The 26959-nt window shown below is 50.9% G+C and overlaps 1 protein-coding gene across 1 annotated transcript in view; it reads right to left on the bottom strand.

The window, feature by feature from the left end:
• The window catches only part of FRMD6 (FERM domain containing 6), a 65930-nt gene extending 39477 nt beyond the window's left edge, over window positions 1–26453 (bottom strand). Inside the window, exon 1 of the mRNA XM_084826385.1 lies at window positions 26270–26453. The gene's annotated coding sequence lies outside the window, so the exon portion shown is untranslated. The remainder of the gene's footprint in view (window positions 1–26269) is intronic.
• Between the last annotated feature and the right edge of the window lie 506 nt (window positions 26454–26959).

Raw genomic sequence — 26959 nt, forward strand, 5'->3', positions numbered from 1 at the left:
ACCCAGGTCCTCCTCATCCCAGTGTCACGCCTCTGCCCTGTACAGCTTCCAGGGAGTCTCGGTTTCTTGCCCCCATTGCGGAATCTAGTGCATCCCACTCACGAGAATCCTTGCCTTCCTTTTGTTGTACAAAACACACAAACATACAGAGTTACTAGCCTTCATGACTACAGAGGAAATTGTAAAGTTTGAACAAGTGGGAGTAACATGTGTTTGCAACAGCATGTGTATCACATACGCTCACAAGGATGGGTCAGGATTATCTGTAGCTCCCGGCTGAAGGTACTTTTGGCGGCAAACCTGGGCTTATGCCTCTGCACCCTGAGTGAAAAGGCTGGCGTCTCTCAACTCTTTGGCCTGCTTTTCAACATGCTCAGAAATGTTGTTACTTAAGCAGTACACCTAAGCATTTTTTAGTCAGAGCCGCTAAGTCCAGCAATGATGCCTAGTCCAGGCCATCGGCTTCAGGGCTTCTGCAATGTAGGGGCATCCGAACCTCGGAGGACTATCTCGCCTTTTTGCGCTGGAACTGAAAGCTAGCATGTAAGTGCTTGAAACACACACACTGGCTGCCTTCCAGCCTCCCTTGGGAAAAATCTACACTCTTAGGTGCTCTTTGCTTGGGCTCAGAGGCGGGTTTGAATGGTAGAACATCACAACAGCACACGCAAGTTCTGCTTGTTTTAAAATGTCGCCGATAAATGGAGGCATGTCAGTTTGAGCAATTCAGCAGCAGCCCCAACAACTGTGTCATTTGATGCATTTCTAGCAATGCAGACCCAAGAGGGGAGGGGGAAAGTGCTGGAGTCAGGGAAAATTCTTTTCAACCATCTGCTTCTCATTTCCACAAAGAAATCTTTGATTCCTTCATACATAGAACAGCCTATGCGGCCAAGTTCTCCCCCTCAGCACTGCGCTACATCCTAGGCAAGCAGCTCCACTCCCCAAAATTCCTATCATCTGGCCATTAAGGAAGAAACCGGCACATTTAAATGCTGAGCAGTCCCATCCGGGCTATTTCTGCTGCATCCGAAAAGGGGGCCTGACTTTGCTGAAATGCCCTGGGAGGCAGGCAACTGAATCGGGAGAGAGGCAACTGGCAACCCAGGGGCTCAGCCTGGCCCCCAAGATGGCCTTCACACCCGAGGCCACTCTCCCCACATCCAGTGAGGACTACATACGCAAAGGGCTCTTTCTGCCACTCCCACCCCCATGAGTAGGACCCACGGCTTTTGGTAGCGTCTGAGCCTGCCTCTAACTCAGCTCCCATTTGTGTCCTGCGTTGTGCAGGGCAGCAGGTTGCCGGCATGTATAAGGGCCCTACCAAAGGCAGGAAGGAGAGGGTTAATGAGCCCTTTGCCCTCGCTTCAGTGGAGCCAGCCAGAAGGAGGAGCTTATGTCACCAGCCCTCTGATTATCTTGGCCAACTCCGAGTGTGGCACCTCTTATAACTGGGATGGGGAACCTCTGGCCCACAAGCCAGATGTGGCCTTCAAGGGCTCTCCATTCGGCTGCAAGCTTCTTTTGCTGTTATCCCTGAACAGAGGAATCTGAAGGCAATTCGCCTTTAAATACCCTGCAAGGAATTGAGCTGCTGTACAGGTGTGCACTTTGCAGGCAGGACGCTTGTTTCCTTGGGAGTAGACATACAGAGCCTTGGTGTTCGGGATGCTTTTTGAAAGTGCTGCTGAGCGATTCGCGCCTGCTTAATTCTGAGTAGGCTCTAAATGGTAATAATCACATTTGGCCCCATGCACAGATGGAACGTGGCCCCCGAGACCTCGCCTATTTTGCGAATTCTGCCCTTGGGCTGAAAAAAGTTCCTCACCCCATCTTAAAAAATAGGGTAGAACCCAGCTCAGGTTCTAAATTGGGGAGGGGCAGAGACCCTGTGGCCTTCCATATTGTTATTGTGTTGTTCAGTCATTCAGTCGTGACTGGCTCTTCGTGACCCCATGGAAGGCCAGGCCTTCCTGTCCTCCGCTCTCTCCCGGAGTGTGCCCAGGTCCATATTCATTGCATCGGTGATGCTATCTAGCCATCTCATCCTCTGCTGTCCCCTTCTCCTTTTGCCTTCAATCTTTCCCAGCATCAGGGTCTTTTCCAGAGAGTTTTCTCTTCACATTAGGTGGCCAAAATATTTGAGCTTCAGCTTCAGTATCTGTCCTTCCAATGAGCACTCAGGGTTGATTTCCTTTAGGATGGACTGATCTGACCTCCTTGCAGTCCAGGGGACTCGTAAGAGTCTTCTCCAGCACCACAGTTCGAAGGCATCGATTCTTCGGTGCTCAGCCTTCCTTATAGTCCAGCTCTCACAGCCATACGTACGTTCCATGGGGTTTTCTTGGCAAGAATACTGGAGTGGGTTGTCATTTCCTTCTCTCCAGTGGCCCACATTTTGTCAGAACTCTCCACCATGACCTGTCCGTCTTGGGTGGCCCTGCATGGCATAGCTTATGGCTTCACTGAGTTATGCAAGCCCCTTCACCACAACAAGGCAGTGATCCATGAAGGGGGCCTTCCATATACTGGATTGCAATTCCCATCAGCCCCAGCCAGCATGGCCAATGGTCAGAGATGATGGGGGTTTTAGCCCAACAACTTCTGGACAGCCCCTGGTTCACCACCCCTGCTCAAAACGATGCAGAGAGAGCAAGCTGTGCATGTAATGCAAGCGCAACAGGCAGCAGTGGTGAGTAGCTGCAAACCAACCAGCCAACCTAAAGGGAACCAGCACCGCAGCACACAGAAGGGCACGGTACTGAACCTGCGTTGTCCCAGCTTGAACTAGGAAAGGGAGCATCTCAGGAGGAGAGGCAGGAGCTGCTGATAATGCATCACCTGGATCTGGCTAGGAACAGGGCTGGGTCAGAGCTCAGCAGTCCACCACTTACAGAGCTCCTGCCCACTGGCTGCCTGGTGCAGCCAGGTTAGAGGGAAAGTATCATGTTGGGCTTTATTTGCCAAATGACTGGATGTGCCTGATCTCGTCTGATCTCAGAAGCTACACAGGGTCAGCCCTGGTTAGTACTTGGATGGGAGACCATCTGGGAATCAGGCTTCCTGCATTGAGCAGGGGGTTGGACTCGATGGTCTTGTAGGCCCCTTCCAACCCTATGATTCTATGAGTCTATGGAGACTCGTGGATTCCACTTTGTGCATGTACTCAAGCCAGAAGGCAAAACGCAGTAATAAATGTGTTATTCTTAACTCTGGTGACCTGACAGCCGTCTCGAGATTTAGACAACTGGATGGCGCATGGAGTTCAATGTAAGTCTGTGTAAAGTGATGCACGCTGGGGCCAAACAGAGAAAAGAAACAGCCCACTGAAGGGGTCTGAACTGTCAGTGACTAACCAGGATCCAATCTATCATAGCATTTTGTCCCAGTCCTGTAACATCTGGTGCATGCGTGAGACACTCGATGCACTCCCCAAGCTCTTCTTTTCCCCTCACTGTTCCATTTTCTCACAAACTACTTTTATGACAACTTGTTTAGTTCTTGTGGTTTCCATGTGCAACAAAGCTGTATGTTCCAATCTAGTGATTTTGGTGGCTTTCTAGTTGCAGAGTGGGTTCACATCAAGCAGAATTCTTTTCCCTGCATTTGCGCGTGATGCAGTATCAGAAAAGCTTTGCTTTTTCTACTATGGTTCTGGGCACCTTAAAGACTGCAGGAGCAGAGACTCTGGGTGATTCGCTGCAGCCCACAAGTCCTTAAATTACACGTTCCAACCTTTTCATTTCGACATCAATGGATCAAAAGCGCTGAACGAGCTCCAGTTAATAGTGAAGAGTTGTAATTAGGTAATTAGGAATTAATGAATCAAAAGAGCTTTGCATGACAAAAAGAGGGGCAGATCATGAAAGGGGGAGGACTGAAACACCCTTGTTTGGAAATTCGGAGGCATTCCAGGTTTGGGTATGGCAACTTCAGCAGAGACACAATGCATCAACCTGAGTGTTTTGTTGAGCCTGAAGCAAAGCTCAGGCCTAGGAAATGGGAAGTGGGACATTAAGGCATTTATTTCTGATTTGAGGATGATCTCTCAGCCCTTGCAAACACCCTTTCCAGAGAACTGCTATGCCTGTTTGACAGGGAAGCAGGAGACACGCAGCTGGACATCGTACCATTCCCTACAGCAGCCCTCCCATGGCCATGCTGGCTGAAGCCTGTGGGGGTTGTAGCTCAACACATCTGGAGAGCCCCTGGCTCAGGAAGGCTGGCCCACAGGGTGTTCCCAACTCAACACATTTACCCAGCTTGGCCTCAAATGTACAACTTTCTCTCCCACAAAATTGTGGATGCACAGAAGATCCCGAAATTGTGGATGAACTGGACGACTCCTTATTAAGCAACATCTCCAGGTCTGCAACAAGAGAATAGCAACTGTAGGCTGAAAGCAGCCCCCACTCAAACAAGGACTCCCAACTATAAAAATCCAATTACATCATTGTTGCACAAAGACAACAATAGTGGAAGACTCCAGGAGATAGCAATTCCTATCCAGGAGATAGCAATTTCTAGCTGTGCCAGATTAGAATACTTTGTTCCAGCCTGGAACATGGGAAGTGGCCTTAGAGAGTCAGAATATTGGCCGCTGTAGCCCAGTACTGTATACTTTGCCTGGCTGTGGTTCTTCAAGGTCTCTCTGGCAGGGGCCTCTCTCAGCCCTATTGACCTGGGACCCTGCACCAGCAAAGGACATGCTGTGCCCCTTGAGCTCGAGGGCTCCCTCCTCTTAATCAGGTGGAGCTATACATGGTCCGGCCAATGTGTAGATCCGTGTCTCTGGGTACACAAGCACAGACAAATTCCTGGAGAAGGCCGTAAATGACTACTAGCCCTGATGCCTCTATGCCACTGCCAGTATCAGAGGCAGTGAGCCTATGTACACCAATTGCTTGGGAACATGGGCGGACGGGTGCTGTTGCAAGCCTGTCCTATTTGTGGATGTCCCAAGAGGGGCATCTGGTTGGCCTCAGCGTGAACAGAATGCTGGACTAGATGGACCTTGGTCTGATCCGGCACAGCTCTTGTTATGCTCTTGTGGTTGCCGGGAAGCCCATAATTTTGGCAATGGGTAAGGAAAGCCTGTAGCATACACTGCCACTTTTAAAAAACAGGCTTTTAAAAAGCCACCAGCGACACAAAATGGCAAGAGTGTGCCCCTTTCAAATGGGCACAGCACCCTGGGAGACAGCAGCAGCATCCTGGGTTGGAGGTGAGATGTACTCCTGTCCATCACTCCAGGAATAGCCGTCTCCAGGCCTTCCATTTACATTCAAGTAGATTAGCCTTCCACAGTCTGGTGCCCTCCAGATGTGTTCAGCTGCAACTCTCATCATTCCCAGCCTGACAGTGATGGGAGTTGTAGTCCAACACGTCTGGAGGGCACCAAGTTGGGGAAGGCAGGAGTAGATCTTTGAATCAAGGCTAGAGAGGCTGGCCCGGAAAACCTAACATGTGGCTGGAGCATGCTTTACCCATCGCATGGCTAAGGCCCAAAGATACATAAAAGAATGACCAAGTTTCTGGAGTCCTGCTTCTCTAAGGCCTGGTGGTGCAACACTAATGTAAGAACCCTCAAGACTGTGACTGATTTTCTGCTAAGTGATGTTTCTTCTGAGCATGCTCTCTCCCATTCAATTCCAAGATCTAAATTTTAGCATGCCCCGCATTTCAACGATGCAGTCCAAAGCCTTCCCCCTCCTCCTTAAGCACCACTTGAAATAACCTTGAGGAACATTAGTTGCTCTTTTGTCCTCACTCCCATTCAGTTTAGGCTCCGCGCAATGCATGCCATGACAGAATCGGAAAGTTTGCCGGCGTTCCCCACTTTGCGTCGCTTACAAGCTGCTCAGATTAATTTTGCTAAGGAGAAGCTGGACTTCCCATGACCACACACGCAGCACAGAACACTGTGCGCTCTCCATGGAAAAAGGTTTGCCTGATCCCCGGGGGATTACAGAAGAATCTGGTAAAGACACAGAGACCACAAGTACTGATGAAAACATCTCAGTGTCAAAAGTTGCCCTTGCTTCCTGTTTTAGGTTAAATTTAGGAACTTTTGTTTCCCAAGGATTTAAAAATGGTGTTGTTGCAAATACTGGAGCATGCACTGTGTCGGACGTATTCTCAGGCAGGCATGTTCGCCTCCATCTTACTCCTTAACAGTTGGCGGATGGGATGTATCGGCCTGGTCAGCCTTGCCTCCCCGCCACTCCATTGCCATTTCACACAAGTCACCATCCTCTCCACTATGGCAAGATGTACTGTAATTCCATTTAAAGCATAGCAATTATTTCCAAACTTGCACATGCAAATATATTGCGAATCTGTGCCCTTTTTGGGGGGATGCGTAAGTGCCACTCTGACGCCCACCCTTTAGCTCACTAAATTCCCAAACATAAAGAAGCAAGTTACACACACACACACACACACACACACAACATATTTATGTTTTTTAAAAATTAACCCGCCTTTTAGGGTGCGCTGCCCTCAAGGAAGTTTACAATATCACAAAAACATGAATACAACACATGCATGCACAGCAGCTAACGAGTTTTAAACACCAAAGGCAGGCCGGAATAAATGTGTCTTGCAGTTTTGTTTTTTAAGCCGGCAGTGATGAGGCCATACATATCTCCTTGGGGACGGAGTTCCAGAGGCTTGGGCCACTGCCGAGAAGGCCCTGTACTTAGTACCCATCAGCTGAATGGCTCTTGCTGGTGAGCCAGAGAGTGGTGCCTCTGACGCTGACCTTAGCTTGGGCAGGCTCATACAGGGGCAAGCGGTCCTTCAGACAATGTGGTCCCAAACTATGAGGGGCTTTAAAGGCCAAAACCAGCACCTTGGATTGAGCCCATAAACTACCAGGCAGCCAATGTAAATGATACAGAATAGGAGTAATATGATCCGAATGCCTAGCTCCCACAAGCGTCCTAACTGTACCAGTTACAGTTTCTGAATAATCTTCAAGGGCAGACCCAGGTAGAGCACATGGCAGCAATCTAAACTGGATGCAACCAAGGTATGCGTCACTGTGGCTCGGTCAGTTTTCCCTAAGCTGGTATAAAGCATTCCTGGCAGATGATGCCACCTGTGCCTCTATGGACAGTGCTGAGCCCAGAAGCACTCCTGGACCGTGTACTTGACTCTTCAGGGCGTGTGTGACCCCATCCAGAGTCAGATCTAAACTGCCATCCAGAGTCCTGGATTTCCCAACCCATAATACTTCCATGTTATCTGGATTAAGTTTCAGCTTGTTACCTTCCTCCATTTCAATGCTGTCCCTCAGACACCTGTCCAGGGTTTCAACTGCTTCGCTGGAATTAGTTGGTGGAAAAGAGGCAGAGCTGCGTGCCATCTGCATACTGATGACCCTTCAGACCAGCAACTCTGAGGCATTCTCCCAGCAGTTTCACATAGATGATGAAGAGATGGAACCTTGAGGCACCCCAACTTTCCATGGGTGGAACAAAAGTCCCCTAACATCACCTCCTAGGCCTGTAACTCCCAGGCAGAAATGCAGCCACTGCAACACTGTGCCCCCACGCCCCATCCCAGAGAGACGGTCCAGGAGGAGACTACAGTCAATGTTATTGAACCCCCGCACCCCAGAGGTCCAGGAAAACCAATAGGGTCACATTCCCTCCCACCAATTCCTGGCATATGTCCTCCACCAGGCTGGCCGAGGCATTTTCGGACCCAAACCGAGGCTGGAAGCCAGACTGGAATGGATCTAAACAATCAGCGTCATCCAGAACTGTCTGGAGCCAACATGACACCACCCACTCCCAGACCTTGCTCAGAAATGGCAGATTTGAAACTGGGTGATTTCTCCACAGCCAAGGGATCTAGGACTGGCTTCCTCAACAGTGATTTTACTGTTGCCTCTTTCAGGACCACCACAAGTCCTCCATCCCTTAATGAGAAATCGATCCCTTCTGATATCCATACTGTAAGCCCAACCGAGGCAGACTTCACAAGCCAGGTGAAGCAAGGATCTAAAGAGTGAAAGGTAGGCCTCAGTCCTTCAAGCAGCTTGTCAACTTCCTCAGGCTGCACAAGCTGAAAAGAATTTCTCAGGACTAGACAGTGCCATGGCTACATCCATCTCTGATTCCCGGAGCTGACCATTACCTCGGCAGACCCACCGGCCAATTCTGCAGGAGACTCCCTCTGTAACATCAGGGGACCATGTGGATCCATAAGTCCCCAAGACTTAAAGGGCTTTAAAGGGAAAGATACACAGAGAATGGGTCCCAGGACAGGTTGAGGGAAGGGGTACGGTGGGCTACCACGCTGCACCACTGAACTTTTCCCTGCCTTGCAGATGCAGAGAAAAAAAGGAAAGGTTCCTCCTGTGCAAGCACCGAGTCATTGCTGACTCCTAGAGGGACACCACTTTCACTGGCGTTTTCATGGCAGACTGTAGCGGGGTGGTTTGCCATTGCCTTCCCCAGTCATGACTACCTTTCCCCCAACAAGCTGGGTACTCATTTTACCGACCTCGGAAGGATGGAAGGCTGAGTCAACCTGAGCCGGCTACCTGGGACCCAGCTTCTGCTGGGATCGAACTCAGGTCGTGGGGAGAGTTTCAGTTGCAATACTGCCGCCTACCACTCTGTGCCACACGAGGCAGAGAACTTGCACACTATTTGTATGATGGAGACTATGAGAGCAGATGTTCTGAAGCAACACAATAGATGTTAGATTACAAGTCCCATCAACTCCAGCCAGCAGGGCCACTGGCCATTCTGACTGGGAAATACAGGGGTTGCAGTCCCACACATCTGGGAGAAGCCAGGTTGGGGAAGGGGAAGGCACAAAGAAGAAAAGATTCAACAAGAAGAGACATCTGGGCTGTAAATGTCAGCGGAAAAAGCCACACAGCTATGCTGCAAAGGAATTTGGCTCTGCGTTCCTGGGAACGTTATTTAGAAAGAATCCATCTGAAGGCGATTGTTGGAAGCAAGGACTGGGCACGGAACTTCCAAACACAAGTGTCCTCAATTTGCTTTCCTGTAAAAATTACTGTTGCAAAGCAATGCAAGTACTATGCTGCTGCTTTACTCATGTGCAAGTTGGCAGCTGTGCACTCCCGATCAAATTGGCTTATGTGTTTTCCCCAAAACCCGGATGTTAAATTGGAAGGCTGAAGGGACGGGGGAAGAGAAAGGAGGCTGCTCTTGGAACTTTTAAAAATGAAGCGTGGGGGGGGGGCTCCCATCCCACATCCTGTCTTCCTCTACAGCCATCTGGAGCTCCTCCTAGCTGTCCACCACAGACGGGAGGATACTGGGTGGGGTCCCTCTCCTGAAGACAAAGCCCCTGCGACAAGCAAGCACAGCCCTTCCTCCTCCCTGGCTTGGTGTAGCCAAGCCTTTCCAAACCTGGTGACCTGCAGACGTGTCAGACTGCAACCACTATCCTTCCCAGCCAGCATGGCCTTAAGAACACAGGAAGAGCTGTGGTGGATCAGACCAAGGGTCCATCTAGCCCAGCACTCTGTTCACAGTGGCCAACCAGCTGCCCATGGGAAGCCCACAAGCAGGACATGAGTGCAAAGCACCACCCTCTCAGCCATGTTCCCCAGCTATCGCTGTACAAAGGCCTCTGATACTGAAGGTAGCATATAGCCATCAGGACTGGTAGCCACAGATAGCCTCATCCTCCAGGAATGAGTCCAATCCCCCTTTAAAGCCACCCAAATGGTAGCATCTTGTGGTAGCAAATTCCATAGTTTAACTATGTACATTGCCCAGACCATTGGCTATACCAGCTGGAGCTGATGGGAGGTAGATTCCAGCAACACAGAGACCAGATAACATTCCAATCAGAATGTTATCCTCTCAGCTTGCTGCCAGAACTGGGGAAGATGTAAAGCCAGAAACAAATCCAGCCAAACAGCATTTCCCCCCCAGTAGTACAAATGCATGTGTGATGGTTGTAGCTGCATCTGCAGCACTGGGTGCATAAGGATGGGGAGGAGTTCTGCCCCTGCAGAATGTGGGGTAGAAACATTTCCAGAGAAGACCCAGAAATGACTCAATCTTCTGGAGAGTCCCAGAAATAAACAGAGGCCTTCAGTGCAGAGGGAGCGGGAGAGGTTAGCTTTCTAGTCTTTGCCAGTCGGAGATTTTAATCAGAGGCCTTGCATGGGGCTGCCTTCTCCAACCTGGTGCCCTCCAGATGTGCTGCACTGCAAGTCCTACCATCCCCAGCCACCTTGGCCGTGGTCAGGGATTCTGGGAGTTGTAGCCCAAAACATCTGGACGGCACCAGGTTGCATAACCCTGACTTAGGGGATGGAAGACAGAATCTCCTCCCTATTTTATGCCCAAAGCGAAGCTCTCCAATTCAGCAAGGAAGAGCCATTTTTAGGATCACCCCATCTATTGGATTGGAGGGCTTTCCACATGGTATATGGGATTGGCTTTTAGACATCCCATTCTGTATGCCCCCACTGAACTGGGGAAACTTCCTGACTGTTAGAGCAATACAACAATGGAACCAGTTACCTGGGGAGGTGGCGGGCTCTCCCACACTGGAGGCGTTCAAGATGAGGCTGGACAGCCATCTGTCAGAGATGCTCTGTCTTGGATTCCTGCATTGAGCAGGGGGTTGGACTCGATGGTCTTGTAGGCCCCTTCTAACCCTACTATTCCATGATTCTATGAAACCATTCAGGCTCCTGCAATCTGGGAAACTCTGGGGTTTTGGTGGTGTGCAACAATTTCATTCTGCTCTCTCTGCCAATATCCACAGAAGAGAACAGACGCATGCTGGGGCTTCCAACAATCCCTGAGCATGCATGTGCATGCTATGAATTATCCACACTACAAACGCAACACAGACACACAGTGAGGCTACACCAAGAACATAAGAACAGCCCAGCTGGATCAGACCAAAGGGCTATGTAGTTCAGTATTCTGTTCATACAGTGGCGAACCCAGCTGCCTGTGGGAAGCCCAAAAATAAGACATGAGACCAATAGTACCCTCCTGTCCATGGTCCCCAGCAACTGGTGTTCAGAGGCATGCTGTCGGCAATATAGTAGGTAGCACAAGACTACATAGGAGCCATTGATAGCCTTCTCCTCCACGGATTTGTCTAATCCATTTTTAAACCCATCCAAATTGATGGCCATCATTGAAATTTGCTCCTGAACAAGAAGCAAGAGGAAGGGGAATGCAGTGTGGCTGCACCCATGTGACTCAGCTTCCCAGCATGCTTAGCTCAGACAACCCCGCACAGAGCTTGAGCCTCCTTCAAACAAGTGTCCACTGGCCATCCCATCCCAAGCAGCCTCTCAGCTGGTTCAGCACCTGTAGCAGGGCCCACCGCTGCCGGAGGCTGGCAGTCTAAGGGAAAGACACAAAAACTAGATTGCGGCACGTGGCCATACCATCTCTGGTGCATTCTGTGCACGATGGAAGGCACCTTGCATGTGATCAGGAGCACTTTGCTTTTTTGCATTTTTAAGAATATCTTTGCTCAGCAGGGGTGGCAGGGGGAGGACCTCTGCAGGTGGTCAGATGCACTCCACCCCAAACGCTAGACTTTTCTTTTTTTAAAAGTTGAAATGGTGTCAACCACTGCATGAAAATTACATTTTTCAAAGACTGGATCACTGGGATAGAGGCCAGGCCACAGCTGGCGGGAACATTCATCTGGTCAAGCTCAGAAGTCTAACATTAAGGTAAATATTTTGAAAGAAACTCTTACGGCATAAGATTTCAACTTGCACTTACAAGAAAAGGCCTCTTCGAGGCTTAACATTATTTCAGTGGAGGCTGGTGGCTCTGAGGTCAGTGGGGCGGTGAATCCGCTCCGGGTTTCAGTCAGAACTGGCCAGAACTCTAAAGGAGCTATCCAAGGCACCTTGGAGAGGTTCTTTAGAGTTCTGACTGAAACCCAGAGTGGATTTACCATGACCTCGGAGCCACCAGCCTCCACCGCATTATTTTTACATGCAACAGCCAGACAGAAAGTTCAGCCACTGAAACGCTGTGTTTCTTGAGAGCACTGACTGGCATGAATGTGGTGGGTGGGGCTTGCATTTATTTAGAACAGCCTCCCCCAGCCGGGGGTCCTCCAGATGTGTGGGGCTGCAGGTCCCTTAGGTCACCATGCGCATCTGGAGGGCGCTGGGTTGGGGGAGGCTGAGATCCAGCGCAACATGCTCTCCTGCTGCCACTTTATGATGTAATGGGAGGGTTATGCGGCCAAAGCAATTAATTAAAAGCCATTTGCCAGCTAGCAAACATGGTTGATCTGGTCTCCAAGACTGTGTGTGTGTGGGGGGGGTAGAATTATATCAGATGACTCAAATTTCCCTGGAGGAAATTTTTTGCTGAAAAGTTTCTATTTGGCTCCAACTGGCCCAGAAGAAGAACCTTCTCGAGCCCATCTCGCAGAATTGTCCAGACAACTACCTGCAAAACACTATATTAGTTGTTTATTTTGGTTATTTTTTTAAAGGAGGTATGATTTGTAGCAGTGCCCCCTGGCCCCCAAGCAGAATGCAGCCCCGGACCCCTTTCCAGTGTCCTAGGGCTCACAGGATGCATGCCCGTGGGTGCAAAGAACCCCTTCCTCTCACCACTGAGGGCAGAGAGAGCCCAACCCCACATCGACACCCCCTCCCCACCAAGTCTGGTAAGTAAAGACATGAGATGTGACCAGTGAGGTGTAGTGGTTAGAGTGCTAAGAACATAAGGGGAGCCCTGCTAGAAAAGACCAAGGCAGGTCCATTTATTTATTTTTCATAGCTTTACGCTACTCCTCAGCCAAAAGGGCTCCCAGAGTGGCTTACACAGCATCAATTGAAGAAGACAGTCCCTGTCCTGATAACGGAGAGCTTGTGCGGCGTCGTGGTTGGACTGGAACTTGGGGGGCCCAGGTTCTATTCCCACTCAGCCATGAAGCTCCCTGGATGGCTTTGGGCCAGTCACTGACGCTCAGCCTAACCTACCTCACAGGGTTGTTGTTGTGAGGATAAAATGGAGAGGAGGAGGAGGACCCTGTAAGACGCCTTGGGTTCCTGCCTTGCAAGGGGGAAAACAATGGAATACAAATTTAATACACTGCTATCCTTCCTCACCTCCCCGCCCCTGCAAGCAGCGGCCGCCAATGAAGAGAAGCAGGAGGGAGACCTGGAAGCACAACGATGTCACCCTACAGTCACCCTACTATGCTGGCTGGGGGATCATGGGAGTTGGAGTCCAACGCATCTGGAAGGTGGGAAAAGCTGCACTGCACGTTTTTACTTACCAACGCAACAGGAGGGAAAAGTTCACAATGCCGCCTGCCAGAACAGCTTGCTCCATCCCTGGGCAAAGCAAGGAAGACCCATGAGCCAACCCGGCCTTCTCTGCCCCGCCACGTCTGGCAAACAAGACCCCCTCACCCAGGTGTGCACCTCCATCGATTTGCCACTGCACTTCAGAACAAGGGCATCCACTGCCTGGTGGCCATTCAATTCCCCCCCATCTCTATGCCGCATCCCTTTTGAGACAGGTGGCTTCGCTGGTGCCAGACTCCCTCGCCTTCTGTTCAAACGGAAACTCGTAGGTGCTGTCCTGGAAGTGTAAGCTCACCTTCTCCAACCTGGCGCCCTCCAGATGTGCTGGGCTAAATCTCCCAACAGGGATGTAACACCACAGTTCTTAAATAACCCTAGAACATGCTCAGGCTTTCCACCAGCCTCCCCCGCCTTTTCCTTGGCTTAGATTCCACGGGCATGAGTGCCGGATGTCCGGGGGTCTTGTTAACCATTTGGCTCCCCGAGCCTGTTGTTCCCGGCTGGACTTTGCCCAACTGAAGCCGAACATACCAGGAGCTCTGTGGCATACAAGTGGTGCTGTCTGCCACGGGACTAAACGTGCTCGGAGTTCCATTCAGAGGGAGCTTTGATCCAAACAATGGAAAAGATTTAAAGCCTTCCGGACTTCAGGCCGCAGCAGAGATGACATTCAGAAAGAGACACACTGCTGAACAGCTTTCCTGCCAGGGGAAGCGTGTGGGGGGTCTGCCCTAACTGGACCGAATTCATTCATCTCTTCTTTCATGCTGGCCTCCCACACCACCAGCAGACACACCCAATTGCAGATTGCATGCTCCTGGGGGCAGGGACTTGGCCTTTTTAGGACTGTGACATTCTTGAGCAGCCTTCCCTAACCTGGCACCCTCCAGATGTGTCAGACTACAACTCCCATCACAGCTTGGCATGCTTGCACAGACTTTGACTCATGGGACAAAGTTCAAAACCTCTCTCCTATCCAACCTTTTTAATGAATTTCTCCCTCTCTTCTGGGACTAAGAATTCCAGAGAAGCTGCCACAACCAGAGGGGTTGCTGCTTCGAACTCTTCCATGCTGTGCCATGATCGGGATGAGGAAACAGGAACTACCTCATAAGGACATCAGAAGAGCCGTGCTGGATCAGACCAAGGCTCCATCTAGTCCAGCATTCTGTTCACACAGTGGCCGACCAGCTGTTGCCCAGGAACCCACAAGCAGGACAGGAGTGCAAAATCACACTCTCATCCATGTTCCCCAGCAACTGGTGATCATAGGCAGACTGCCTCTGGTCCTGGAGATAGCACATAGCCATCAAGACTAGTAGTCACCGACAGCCATTCATTTGTCCAATCCCCTTTAAAAGCCCTCCAAATTGGTGGCTGTCACTATGTCTTTTGGTAGTGAATTCCATTGTCTAACTCTGCGCTGTGCGATGAAGTCTTTCCTTTGATCTGTCCTGAATCTCCCAACAAACATCTTCATGGGATGACCCCACTGGGTCCCAGTATCATGACAGACGGAGAAAAATGTCTCCCTCTCCACTTTCTCCACACCAGGCATAATTTTGTACACATCAAAGAGGCACGTCCTGTCTCAGGGCATTGAGAGTGGCTACTGCAGTTTTGGTGCAATGGGTATCTCCTTTCTCCATACAGAATAACAGCAACTGATACACAGAGGTGGGGAAACGGCATCCATCCAGATTTCGCCGGACTCCATAAGCCCCAGGCAGCATCGCCCATCGTCAGGGATAACGGGAGCTGGATTCCAACAAAGGACTAGGGATGGGGGAGAATTTCTCCCCGAAACTTCGGGGGGCCGAGTGCCAATGTATTCGGCCCCCCGAAGTAGTTTGGGGAGAAATTTTCCACCCCCCCCCGGGATGGGACTTACCTTTCCCGAATGTCCTTCCCGGCAGCGGGTCCCGGCGGCGGTTCGGCAGGTCTTTGACAGGGGCAGAGGCGGCAGCCGATCTTTCGACCGGCTGCCGCCACCGCCATTCCAATAAAAGTAAAAAAAAAAAAAACAACGCCCCCGTGATAGGCTACGTGACGATTAACGTAGCCTATCACAGCTAGATTTGCAAAGTCAGCCGTGATAGGCTACGTAAATCGTCACGTAGCCTATCACGGGGGCGTGTTTGTTTTTTTACTTTTTATTTCGCGGCCCGGCGAGGCGCCTCCTCCCCGGCCTGAATTTCGGCCGGGCAAGGCGGGAAGCCTCCCCCCCGGCCTGAATTTCGGCCGGGCGAGGCGGGAAGCCTCCCCTCCCCTCCCCGGCCTGAACTTCGGGGGGAGCAGCGAAGCGCCTCCCCCCCACCGCGAAGCAAGCTGCGAGACCAGGTAAGTGGCTTTCGTGCACCCCTACAAATGACACAAGTTCCCCACCTCTGGCCTAGGTGTATTTCATTTCATTTGTTACATTTCTCTACCACCCAACAGCTGAAGCTCTCTGGGCAGTTTACAAAGATTAGAATGTCAAAAATACATTTAACAAACCATTTACATACAAACAGACAGTACACACAGAGATGCACAGATATTTAAACATTTTTAAACAGTCAACAATAAGAGAAACCCAGGACCTGACTAAAACATGATCATACGCTGCCAAATGCCTGAGAGAAGAGGAAAGTCTTAACCTGGTGCCAAAAAGATAACAATGCTGGCACCAGGCAGGCCTCATTGGGGAAATTGTTCCATAATCAGGGGGCTTCTGCCAAGAAGGCCCTCTCCCTTGTTGCCAGCTTCTCCGCCTCCCTCAGAGGAGGCACCTGGACGAAAGCCTTAGATGATGAACGTAGTGTATCGTAGGTTCATCCCGGTAGAGATGCTCCATCAGATATTGCAGCCCCAAGCTGTGTAAGGCTTCACAGGACAAAAACAGCACCTTAGAGCTAGATCAGAAACATACAAGTGGGTCAGAATCGGTGGTATATGTTTGGATCTTCTCGTCCCTGTTTTCGATCTGGCCACTGCATTTTTCACAAGCTGCAGGTTCTCAACCATCTGCAGAGGCAGCCCCATGCACAGCGCATTGCAGTAATCTAATTTGGAGGTTACCAGAGCACAGACCACTGAAGAAAGGTTATCCCTGTCCAGATAGGGGCACAGCTGGGCCACCAACCAAAGTTGATAGAAGGCACTCCCTGCCACTGAAGTCACCTGAGCCTCAAGTGACCCAGATGGCTCCAGGAGGACCCCCAAGCTACGGAGCCTGCTCCTTCAGGGAAAGCGCAGCCCCATCCAGAACAGGCTGAACACCCTCCAGCCGGTCAGCAGAACCACCCACCCACAACATCTTGGTCTTGTCTGGAATGAGGCAGAATCTTAGAGCGTTTTAACGTCATCTCTCATTAGCTCCTCTTTTGCTTTTCATAAGAACTGCCTTGCGGTATTGAGTGAGTTCTGCATCCATTGGATGGCCAGGGTACACCACAGGAGGAAAGATCACCGAAGAGGTGCCTGGTTGCAGAAGAGAGAACTGGCCATTCGAGGAGTAGCCAGGGCTGTAAGTCCAGTTTTGGGGGGAAATGTAGAGACGTATGTAGGGAGGGGCCATAGCTCAGTGTGATAGAGCCCTTGCTTTGCATGCAGAGGGCCCCAGGTTCGATCCCCGGCTTCTCCAGGTAAGGCGAGGGAAGATTCCTGCCTGAAACCCGCGAGAGCTGCTGCCAGCCAGTGTCGATGGACCAGTGTCGATGGTCTGACTCCGTATAAGGCAAGTTCCTATGTAGAAATGCACAATTTCAAGCCATCCGCGTCTGCAACGGGAATGCCCACATGCGACCACAAGATTACCCTAGAACTGGTATCAGATATCAATTTCCAACCAAAGTAGCCCCAGGTACAGACGTTACTGGATTGGCTCACATCGAGCCCTTATTCCCCTTGCCTCTCCCATGGTCCAAATCGCAGGGCTGCGAAGGTCTCTCCAGTGTGGGAGCCATCTTGTGCTCATGTTATGCTGTACGCTGATGGCACACAATGGGAATGGGCAAGTGCCAACATTTCAGATCAGGATGCAGGGTGATCATCCTCAACCCACCCACTTTAAAAGCGAGCCGGGCGCCATGAGCAGTGCCACATGCTTTCCTGCAGGGGACGCAACACCACCACTCTTAAATAACCCTAGATTAATTATTGAAGGCCCGTTTTAACGTCTGCGCTCTCCAAGCGGCTCCATGTTTTTTCACTGCAAATCTCAGTCAATGGACTGCAGTGTGAAGCCAAAACATGTATGGTGTTTCAAACTGCATTTATATGCTGAACTTACTCAGGAGAAAAACCAAGGATGGGCAGGGGAAAGAGGAGAAAGAGAAAAGGGAAGATGTCTCCCTGTTACAAACATTTCACAAGCTACCTCTTTCCAGGAAGTACGTGGAATCCGCTGAGCATCCAAAATAAATTTTTTTTAAAAAACCTCTTCATAATTTGTATACCCCATCCAGTTTCCAGTACATTTGGAAAATAAGAGGAGGAAGGAGTTGAGATCATCTGAAATTTGGAATTCATATGCATTTTCTACATCTGGTCTGAATTAAGCTCTTCATAGCACTGCCTTGCATGTAATAGGATAATTGCTCACAGATTTGGGTTTTTCTCCGTTCTCCAGTGCTCTCTCTCAAAAACATGAGGGAGGGGAGAAAAACAAGCCTGCTAACCCAAAATTGTCTTGCACTGCAAGAGAATAACAGAAAAAAAAAGAAAGACAGAATGAATCACAACAATATACCATATGTGAAGCCCAACAGAACAGAAGGCTCAGTTTTGAAGATACTCTCCTGAAGGCCAAAAGAGAGGAAGAAGTAACAGCCCGGACACTTTAGAAGGCTTGCCCATCTTGCAATCCTGGAAGAAATCTTGGAAATTTCTTGCACCCGAATCCACATGCAGGGGCTTCCAACTCACTAAGTTCCAGCATGAAACATATCCACATTTTTTGTATCGCAACAGAACAGCTCTTCCACATGAAGCCCAGCACAGCTGCAAAGTCGCTACAGCAGAAAGCAGACTAATCTCCTTCTGCAATACTGCTATGTGATTGTCCCAACTCCTGTAGGTTAGATGTTAAAGATGCTCGCCAGCTAATTAACACAGACACACACTTCCAGCTCTTGAGCATTTGGCTGGCACGCTCTGGACCAAGTCTCCTGCTGGTAAAATAACTAGATATCAACTCTTCTCTGTGGGAAATCTTTCCTTTCTATTAATCTTCACCAAGGGCCCTTGTTACCATGATCTATTAATCCAATAAAGGCTGCAATCCTCAAGCTGATGTCTCTGGAACGGTCTCACGGACGCCAAGTCCCGGAACAGAAGCAGTTTCAAGACTGCAATCCTTTGGGCTCATTCTGAACTTAGTTACTCTTTGGCTTAGGGGGAGATACAGTTTGGAATATCCCACCATGCAGTATCCAGTTGCAACATGCTCCTCTGCTTTATGAAGTCATGAATGCCTTTGTGACATCAGCAGCCACAACACCAACCGCCACCCATCATTCAGACCTATTTGCATGACTTAACAACTAACATCTCTCACAAGGGAAGGGGCAAAACCCCCTCTGCTTGGGCAAGGATGAACGAGGGCATACAAAGCCAGCATGGCTACGGCCTGAAAGCTTGACTGAACAACACAGCAGGTGCTGAGGAAGCACAAGGGGGTGAAATGCTCTTGTGGAGCTCTGTTGGGCAAGAGCAGGAGGACTTCCTGGTGGCATGTGCCAAAGCCATCTTCTGCACAAGCGCATATATCACACTATTACTCTCTGGTAGATTTACTTCCCAGCACAATCTTTTCCCACAGTACTCTTGCTGTTGTTGGGCTACCCTTAGTTTTGTGGTTTCATGTTTCCCTCCACTACCACCTTTCCAGGTTTCCTTGTTTGTCAAATCACATGCCAAGAAGAAAAAAACAGCGTGCGCAGCAGAAAGCAACATGGGCAGGTACGAAACACCATCATGAATACTTTGCGGGTCCCAGAAGGAAGAGGGCAAGGAAGCCAAACCACAGACATTTCCGTAACGGCGGCACTTTCTCCAGCCAGGAAGACCTCCTATGTTAAAGCCACGCAACACATTTGAAGGTGGCATCACGCATGGTGCTTGTCGTGGGCTCACATGGGAAGCCAAACAATACCGAAAGGTCTCTTTCTACCCTTCTATGACATAACAAGATTAACCACATGATGTTGCTGTATACTGGCTGAGACGATGGGTTCATCTAGCTCAGGTGCCAACTCTACGGGCTGTCCAAAAGCTCCACTATCCGAGATCCTTTGGGAAGGAGATGTTAGAGATTGAACCTGGGACCTTCGACATGCATTGCCTGACCCATGGGCCCTCCCTCAATAAGGCTGGCTTGTTTGCCTTTCCAAGGGATCTGGGTCTGCTTGGAGTTTGGCTGGATCTACACATATAGCAAAACAAGGCGGTTGAGTTATGGGGTGGCGGCGGCAACAGAATGGATTACCACTTTAAAAGCTTTTCCCACACTTAAGGCACAATCCTAGGCATGTTTAGACAGCAAAATGTCCTACAACTCCCAGCATTCCCCAGCCAGCCATGCTTCCTTATTCCCCATGCTGGCTGGGGAATGCTGGGAGTTGTAGGGCTTTTTCTGCCTAAACCTGCCTAGAATTGCACCCTTATTCAGTATTCACATAGGCTCTGGATGTGCTCAGGTCAAGAGTACCAACTCTTTCCGCTAACATCTAGTGGGATAACACATCCTCATCATTATTATAATAGTTACATAGGTCCGTTTCTATACTGAGGATCAGCTAAAGGAGATCCCTGGGGCAAACACTATGCAATCTGAATTTAGAGAAGGGGAAGGGGAGGCAAAGCAGCAACAAGGGTAACAAGGAATGAGCATGAGTAGATTCATGTTGGGGGGAAGGTGAAGCAAGTGTAATTGCTATGCAGGCTAAGTGGTAAGCCAAAGGCTTCATGGGAAAGGTGGGTTTTCAGGAGGGGTTTGGAGAGGGCGGAAGGGAGGGGGAGAGAGAAAGGACGTTCTGATACATATTCAAGGAGGGAATTCAGGCTTAAGGGGCAATGAGGGAGAGGACAGAGTCGTCTTGGGGGGCCGGAGTGGTGAAGTCGGGTCACGGGCAGGTCAGCCAAGGAAGGCTTCCTGAAATAAAGATATTTTCGGGAGGCACCAGAAACAACACAATGTTGGTGCCTGCCTGACCTCCAGAGGCAAGGAGTTCCACAGAAAGGGAGCACCCACACTGCAGGCTGTTCTCTGGGTGGATTCCAATCGGGCCAGGGGCCACATTGCACCACCAGGAGCAGGCCCTCTGATGAGCTCAGTGACAGGGCAGGTTGCTAAGGGAGAAGGACAAATAGGTCCTGAGGGGTATTAGGGATCAAAGGACACATTAGGCATTTTCAATAAAAATCATTTGTGGCCCTCCACATGTAGCTCAGTGGTAGAGCCCCTGCTTTGCATGCAGAAGGTCCCAGGTTCGATCCCCGGCATCTCCAGGTAGGGTTGGAAAAACGCCTGCCTGAAGCCCTGGAGAGCCGCTGCTGCCAGTCAGTATCGACAATGCTGGGCTAAATGGACCTAGGATATGACTCAGTATAAGGCAACTTCTGATGTTTCTAACTCCCATCATCCTTGACCACTGGCTACGCTGGCTAGGGCTGATGGGAGTTGCAGTTCAACTACATCTGTAGGGCTGGGAGTTGCCCACCCCTGTACTAAATAAATAAAAGGGCAGAAAGACATGGGGCCTGTTTCCATGAGCCATCTACTCCGAGAGGGCTGCGTGTGGAGGTCGTTAGGGATACATGACGTCATGGCCATCCAGCAGGCACACTGGAGCTTACTTATCAGGGAAAAACCGGATTTCCTGAGACTGCTTAAAGTCCGATTCTTTTCCTCAAATCGGGTTCTCCCTGGTATAGTTGCTGGGCGCCCCAACCCCTGCATTTCAGTCAGGCATGCTAGTCCTGCCCAGGGGTGTGCCTTTCACCGTGACCCCAGTCAAGGGGTGCTTCCTGTGTGTTTCCCGTCCCTGCAAAAACCAGTTTGTGTCTACTCAGAAGTAACTCCCATTGTGCTCAATGAAGCTTGTCCCCTGATTGCGCAGATAAGGATTTACAGAGATCCCCCTCAATCCACACGGCACAGTTCAAAACCCAATTCGAGGCTCCATTTCTATTGCCTTAGGAAGTAACTACTTCACAGCTTCATTAGAGAGATCCTGTGCAGTACTGGGTTGGTTAGAAAGGGGGCTGGTTTCCCACCCCTGCATTCTCCCCCCGGCTCTTTCCCAGCACAAGCATATGTGTGTCTACTCAGAAGTAACACCTATCGTGCTCAGCGAGGCTTGGGGCTCCTTGAGAGGCTTGTCTTACAAATGCTCACAAGGGGAAGTAACTATGTCACCCCTTCCTTAGGAGCTGGCAAGGGGGAAGCCTTTCTTATCGGTTGAGTGGCCCCTGCCACTCAAGTGACATCCACTCCAACCCCTCCACCCTACCCGGAAGTAAGTTATGTGAAGCCACTTAGAATGATGCGATGTACGAATGTACGCCCTTCGTGGAGTCCTGCCCAGGACAAAAGCAGCTCCTACAAAAAGGTGGGCAAACTCCTTCCGTTGGCATGCAAATAGGGCCATGGTAGCCCAGGTTCACAGGGAAGCTTGAGAAGCACAGTCCTACTGCATGTCAACTTAAGATCAAGGGTGGAGACTGGTGGCTCCAATGTCAGTGGAGCAGTGAATCCGCTCTGGGTTTCACTCCAAACCAGTCAGAACTCTAAAGGAGCTCTCCAAGTTGCAGATAATTCTGACTGGTTCGGACTGAAACCTGGAGCGGATTTATTGTCCCACTGACATCGCAGCCACCAGCCTCCACTGGGTGGAGGCAAAGCCACCCTTCTAGGGGTCTGATGTTGCCAGCAGGGCACAGCATTGGCACCAACCTGGCCGGACAAGCTGCTGGCCTCCACAGGATTCAGATCCTTGCCAAGGTGGCTCACTTGTCAACTCCCAGCAAACTCCAGTGGTCAGGGGGCAAACAAGGCCTTGAACTCCAGAAGGACATGAGGACACAAGGTCAGTCATGCTGTTGCAGACCAAGAGCCGTCTTCTCCAGCAGTCTGTTTCTATCAGTGGCCCTCAGGGCGCTCCTGGAAGCCCAACGGGAGCGTGAAGACGACTGCCATCCCTGGCAGCGACTACCCAGAAGTGTGGTAATTCTGACCACAGAGGCACCATTGTGGCTAAGAGGATGAGCTTGCTCCTCACACCTCAACCAAGATTCAGAACATTGGTGGACACCAAAGTGGCATATTACGCTAGTCACATGTGACGGAAGCTCTCTGCAAACACACATAGGCGCAAGTGGCGGGATGTGGGGCAGGGGAGAGGAGAAAGAAGGGACAAGAAGCTAACCAGAAGCAAAGCAAAAACAGCCCCCAAGTGACTTTAAAGCCGCCCTAGGAGTCTGTTGAAGAGCAGCGTATAAATCTGCATTATAAGACTTGCGTTAGGGAAGCAGATGTTCTACTATCCCATTTGCCTCACAAGCACCACCACATTCTTTGCTGCAATCAAAATGCATAATTCGGGCTCCTCTTCTGCAAATGAGAAATTGAGCTCAACCTTGCAGGCCAGTACACACACACTTACTTAAAATTCAGATTTCCCCTCTGTTGATGTATTACTTGGCTTTTTCGTTTCTTTTCTGTGCAGAGTTTCATTATTCCGTTCTTCAGTGCTCCCGCCCTCCTCCTTTCTCCCTCTCATGGCTCATGGGAAGATTCCTTATTTCCTCCAAAGCCACTCTCTTTTTGTCTCCTTTTTGCTTTCTACACTGTGAGCCTTGCAGGGACTTGCATTTCTGTTTCTGTACAGCACCTAGCACTTTTGTTTCTGTACAGCACCTAGCACATCTTCCTGGCTTTTAAAACAATAAATGATGACCACAACAGCACACACCAAGATGTACTAGCCTTCAACAGAGGTGCACCAGGATGCTTGTCCTGAGAGCCAGTGTGGTGTAGTGGTTAGAGGGTTGGACTGGGACTTCGGAGACCCGGGTTCTAGTCCCCACTTGGCCATGAAGCTCACTAGGTGACTTTGGGCCAGTCACTGACTCTCAGCCTAACCTACCTCAGAGGGATGTTGTGAGGATAAAATGGAGGAGGTGTGAAAACCGCTGTGGGTTCCTTGCAAGAAGAAAGAATGTGGGATATAAATGTAATAAACAAACAAATTAATGCAGTGCAGTGCAAAGTCAGGGATGGGTCTAGGTCAGAGGTAGGGAATTTGGTGCCCTCTAGGTAAGTTGGATTACAGCTCCCATAACCCCAGTCAGTATGGCCAATGGTCAGGGACTGTGGGAGCTGTAAATTTTGGTGTCTGCTTCATCAGATGCATGAAGCGTTATCCTCAGTTGGCGATTATATACAGACACACACAAGTGTACAAGAACAACAGTAGGATCAAATAGCAATGAAAAGGAAAAAGTACAGACTGTGACAACTCAATCGAAGCTTAAACATGCATGCAAGACAAGCACAGTGGACATTCACAACAGCAATAAGTGGTGTTAACACAGTCATCCTAGTACTGCTAATCAACACCTATAGGAGACAGGAAACCATTGTCTCTATTCATACCCAAACAGGTAGAATCAAACTTCTTCATAATTTCTAATTCAGCAATTTTACACTGGGGTCTCCCTTTGAAATTCCTTTGCTGGAGGATGGAAACTTTACCTATGGGTTTTGCTGCAACATGGCTACCCATGTGACAGATGAAAACAGTACAGTGGAAAGCCACATCCATGTGGAACTTGCACACAAAGTTTTTCCATCGCTACTATTCCAGAGAGCAGCCATGCTACATCAGAGCTGCCTCTCCCAGAAGCCAAACTGCTGCTTCCAAAGACTCTAATGATGTTGCCTTCTCCTCCTTCTACTAAAATACTTAGCAACTCTATAGTGTCTTCAAAGCACATCACATATCTCAATAATTTTTACAACAACCCTGTAAGGTAGGGTCAGATGGAGACTTGGAGAGAGAGCCCTATACCTAAGATAAATTACGGTGCAATCCTATCCAAGTCCTATAACTCCCTTGGCTGGCTGGGGAATGCTGGGAGTTGTAGGACTTTTTTTGTGTCTAAACATGCATAGGATTGCACCCTTAGTGAATCAATAGCAGAGGCAAGATTATAGTAACTTCCATTATCCAAGCTTCCAAACCTGAATTCAACACCCATATTAACATCTGTAAGTATCAGTCCCATAGACAAGCTTTTTCCAATCTGGTATTCCCAGATGTGTGCTCTACAATTCCCATGATCCCCAGCCAGCACGGCCAAAGGTAATCTGTTTCGATAAGATTGCACTGTTATCTCAAACTTTTCAGAACTCAATCATTATACAATACCTATAATCAACAGGTTTAGCCCAGGAATCTAAATGAAGAGTGAACCCTAGACATGTAGAAGGAACCCCTATTTTGTAGAGGGCCTTTTGCAGGACAAAGATTTGGCCTGGCATACCGGATGCCAGCACTGCCTAACTGGAACATATTTTCCCTTTAAACAAGGGGTCTCTTACAGATTGCCAGTGGAAATCAGTTCCCTTATCTCTACACCCCAGCCCACACCAACCAGCAGGCCAGTCCCACAGTCTCCAGTAATCCCTAAGGGCCCATGTGGCAACATCATCCATCACCTTTATCGGGTGGATCACAAAGTCCCAAAAAGCCACGGGGAAAAGGGCTGGTGTTACTCTACCAGGCCGATGAGCTGGAAGTGCAGGGGTGGGAAAGAATAATGGGCAAAGAAAAGGGGTGCCCTGATGCAGTTTTAGCACACACACAGCCATTTAAACTGAAGCGTGGTCTCCCAAAATGGTCAGCCGGCGCGTTCTCCATGCCAGAGAGTTAAGCGTAAGCCTCCCCATGGAACATGTTAAGTATTAAGCTGGATGATGCCTCTGGGCACGTACAGACCTTCTTGTCAACCCCTGCAGACAAGATCCATCCCTCTAGGAGGAAAGCCTCAAGATAGGGACCCAGGGGCTACTCCTTCCAAGGAATGAAGTGCTGTCGGAAGCCGCCGCTGCCGCCAAAGCAGGGCCGTCCCAGATGAGCCAAGCCGAGCCAGAGAGGGAGTTTGTGCCCAGCCCCGGCTGCTCACAGGAAGAGGCACAAAAGTCCAGCCAAGCGACAGCTCGGCTTAGTGCGTGGAGGGCGCCGAGACCCCCCTGCACACACACATAGCGCGACCCTCTTTCCAGAGACCCCTTCGAGGTGCTCAGAAGGGCTCCTTGCTTGCCAAGCTGCTAGTCCTGGTCGCCTCCGCCAGCTCCGTCCCAAACTCTCCCCGCTCTCTTGACCAGACCCATACAAAGTTCCCCCACCCCAAAACATTGACCTGAAACCGCCAACAAAGTCAAACCCAAACCGCTAAAACTCCTGCCTCAGAGAAAGGCAGCCCCCTCGCCAACCGGATCCTGACGATCAGCAGTCCCAAGTGGGAGACCCCTCCGCGCTGCAGATTTGCGCCCCCCCAACTTCGCCTCTGAGCCTGCGCCCCACAAACACGGGTCCCTGCTGCCAACGGGGCAACCCAGACCAAAGAAGGGTGTCCCCCCCCCGACGCCCAGCCCCACACGAAACACCCCACAAGCTCAGCACTGCCTTTCCAGCGCTCCAGCTTTAGCATGCCTAAAGAGAGGGACCGCAAACTTGCCTTTCGGGCCAGTCCCCAGAGGACCCCCAAAGAAGGCGACCTCCAAACTCCCGCTGACGAAAGGAAGCCCCCCCCCCCGAAAGCCGAGTTTGGGCAGGAAAAGCGGGGACGGGGGCTCCATCTCGCCCGCCTGCCGCGCGCCTTCCTCTTCCTGCCTGCCTGCCTGCCTTTCGCGCTCTCCCGGGGCTCTGCGTTCCAGCGGCCGGTTGAACGGGACGGCGAGGCTCTTACCTCCGCTGGGAAGCAGCAGTCGCCGCCGAAGGGCTCCCGGGCGAGGTGGCGGCGCGGCGCCTCGTAGCGCTCCCCGCACGGAGCCCCTTCGCGGCCGCGGCGGCGACCGCTACCTCGCTGCGCCGCGTTCCTCCCGCGCCGCCGCCACCTCCGCTCCTCCCCTCGCTCTGCCCAAGAGCCGACTGGAGCCTGGGTCGCCACGCACGGAGAGAGCCAAGCCGAGGAGCGTACCAAGCGCCGCCGGCGGGGGTGGCCCGCAAACCCCGGCCCCGCCGCCGCGCGCCCTGCGGCCCTGGAAAGCGCCGCCGCGCCGAACCCCGCCCGCCGCGCCTCGCCGCGCCCCCGACGCGCCCGAGCCCGCGCTCGGCTGGGCGAAGGGGAGTCGAAGTCCCCCCGGCTCTCTCTGCCTCCCCCCCTTCCTGCCTTGGCACGGCCCGCGCCCCGTCCTGCGCCTACTCTCGAGGCAGAGGAGAAGCGTCACCCACAGCCCTGCACGGCCCGTGGGGACTCGCGAGCGAGGGAGGGGTGCCGGGGCGCAGGACTGTTGCTTGGAGCTCCGGAAGCCCGCGACTCCCAGCGGTGCGGGAGCTGGCTGGGGTTACTCGGAAGGGAAAGGCAAGACACTCTGCACGTGTTCAGAGGCACTCTCTTTTAACAATTATTATTATTTCATGCCCTCATGTAGGGAGG

This window comes from Heloderma suspectum, chromosome 1, assembly GCF_057233095.1.
Source record: "Heloderma suspectum isolate Gila_16-S chromosome 1, 16-S_ref, whole genome shotgun sequence".
In the NCBI taxonomy this organism is placed as follows: Eukaryota; Metazoa; Chordata; class Lepidosauria; order Squamata; family Helodermatidae; genus Heloderma; species Heloderma suspectum.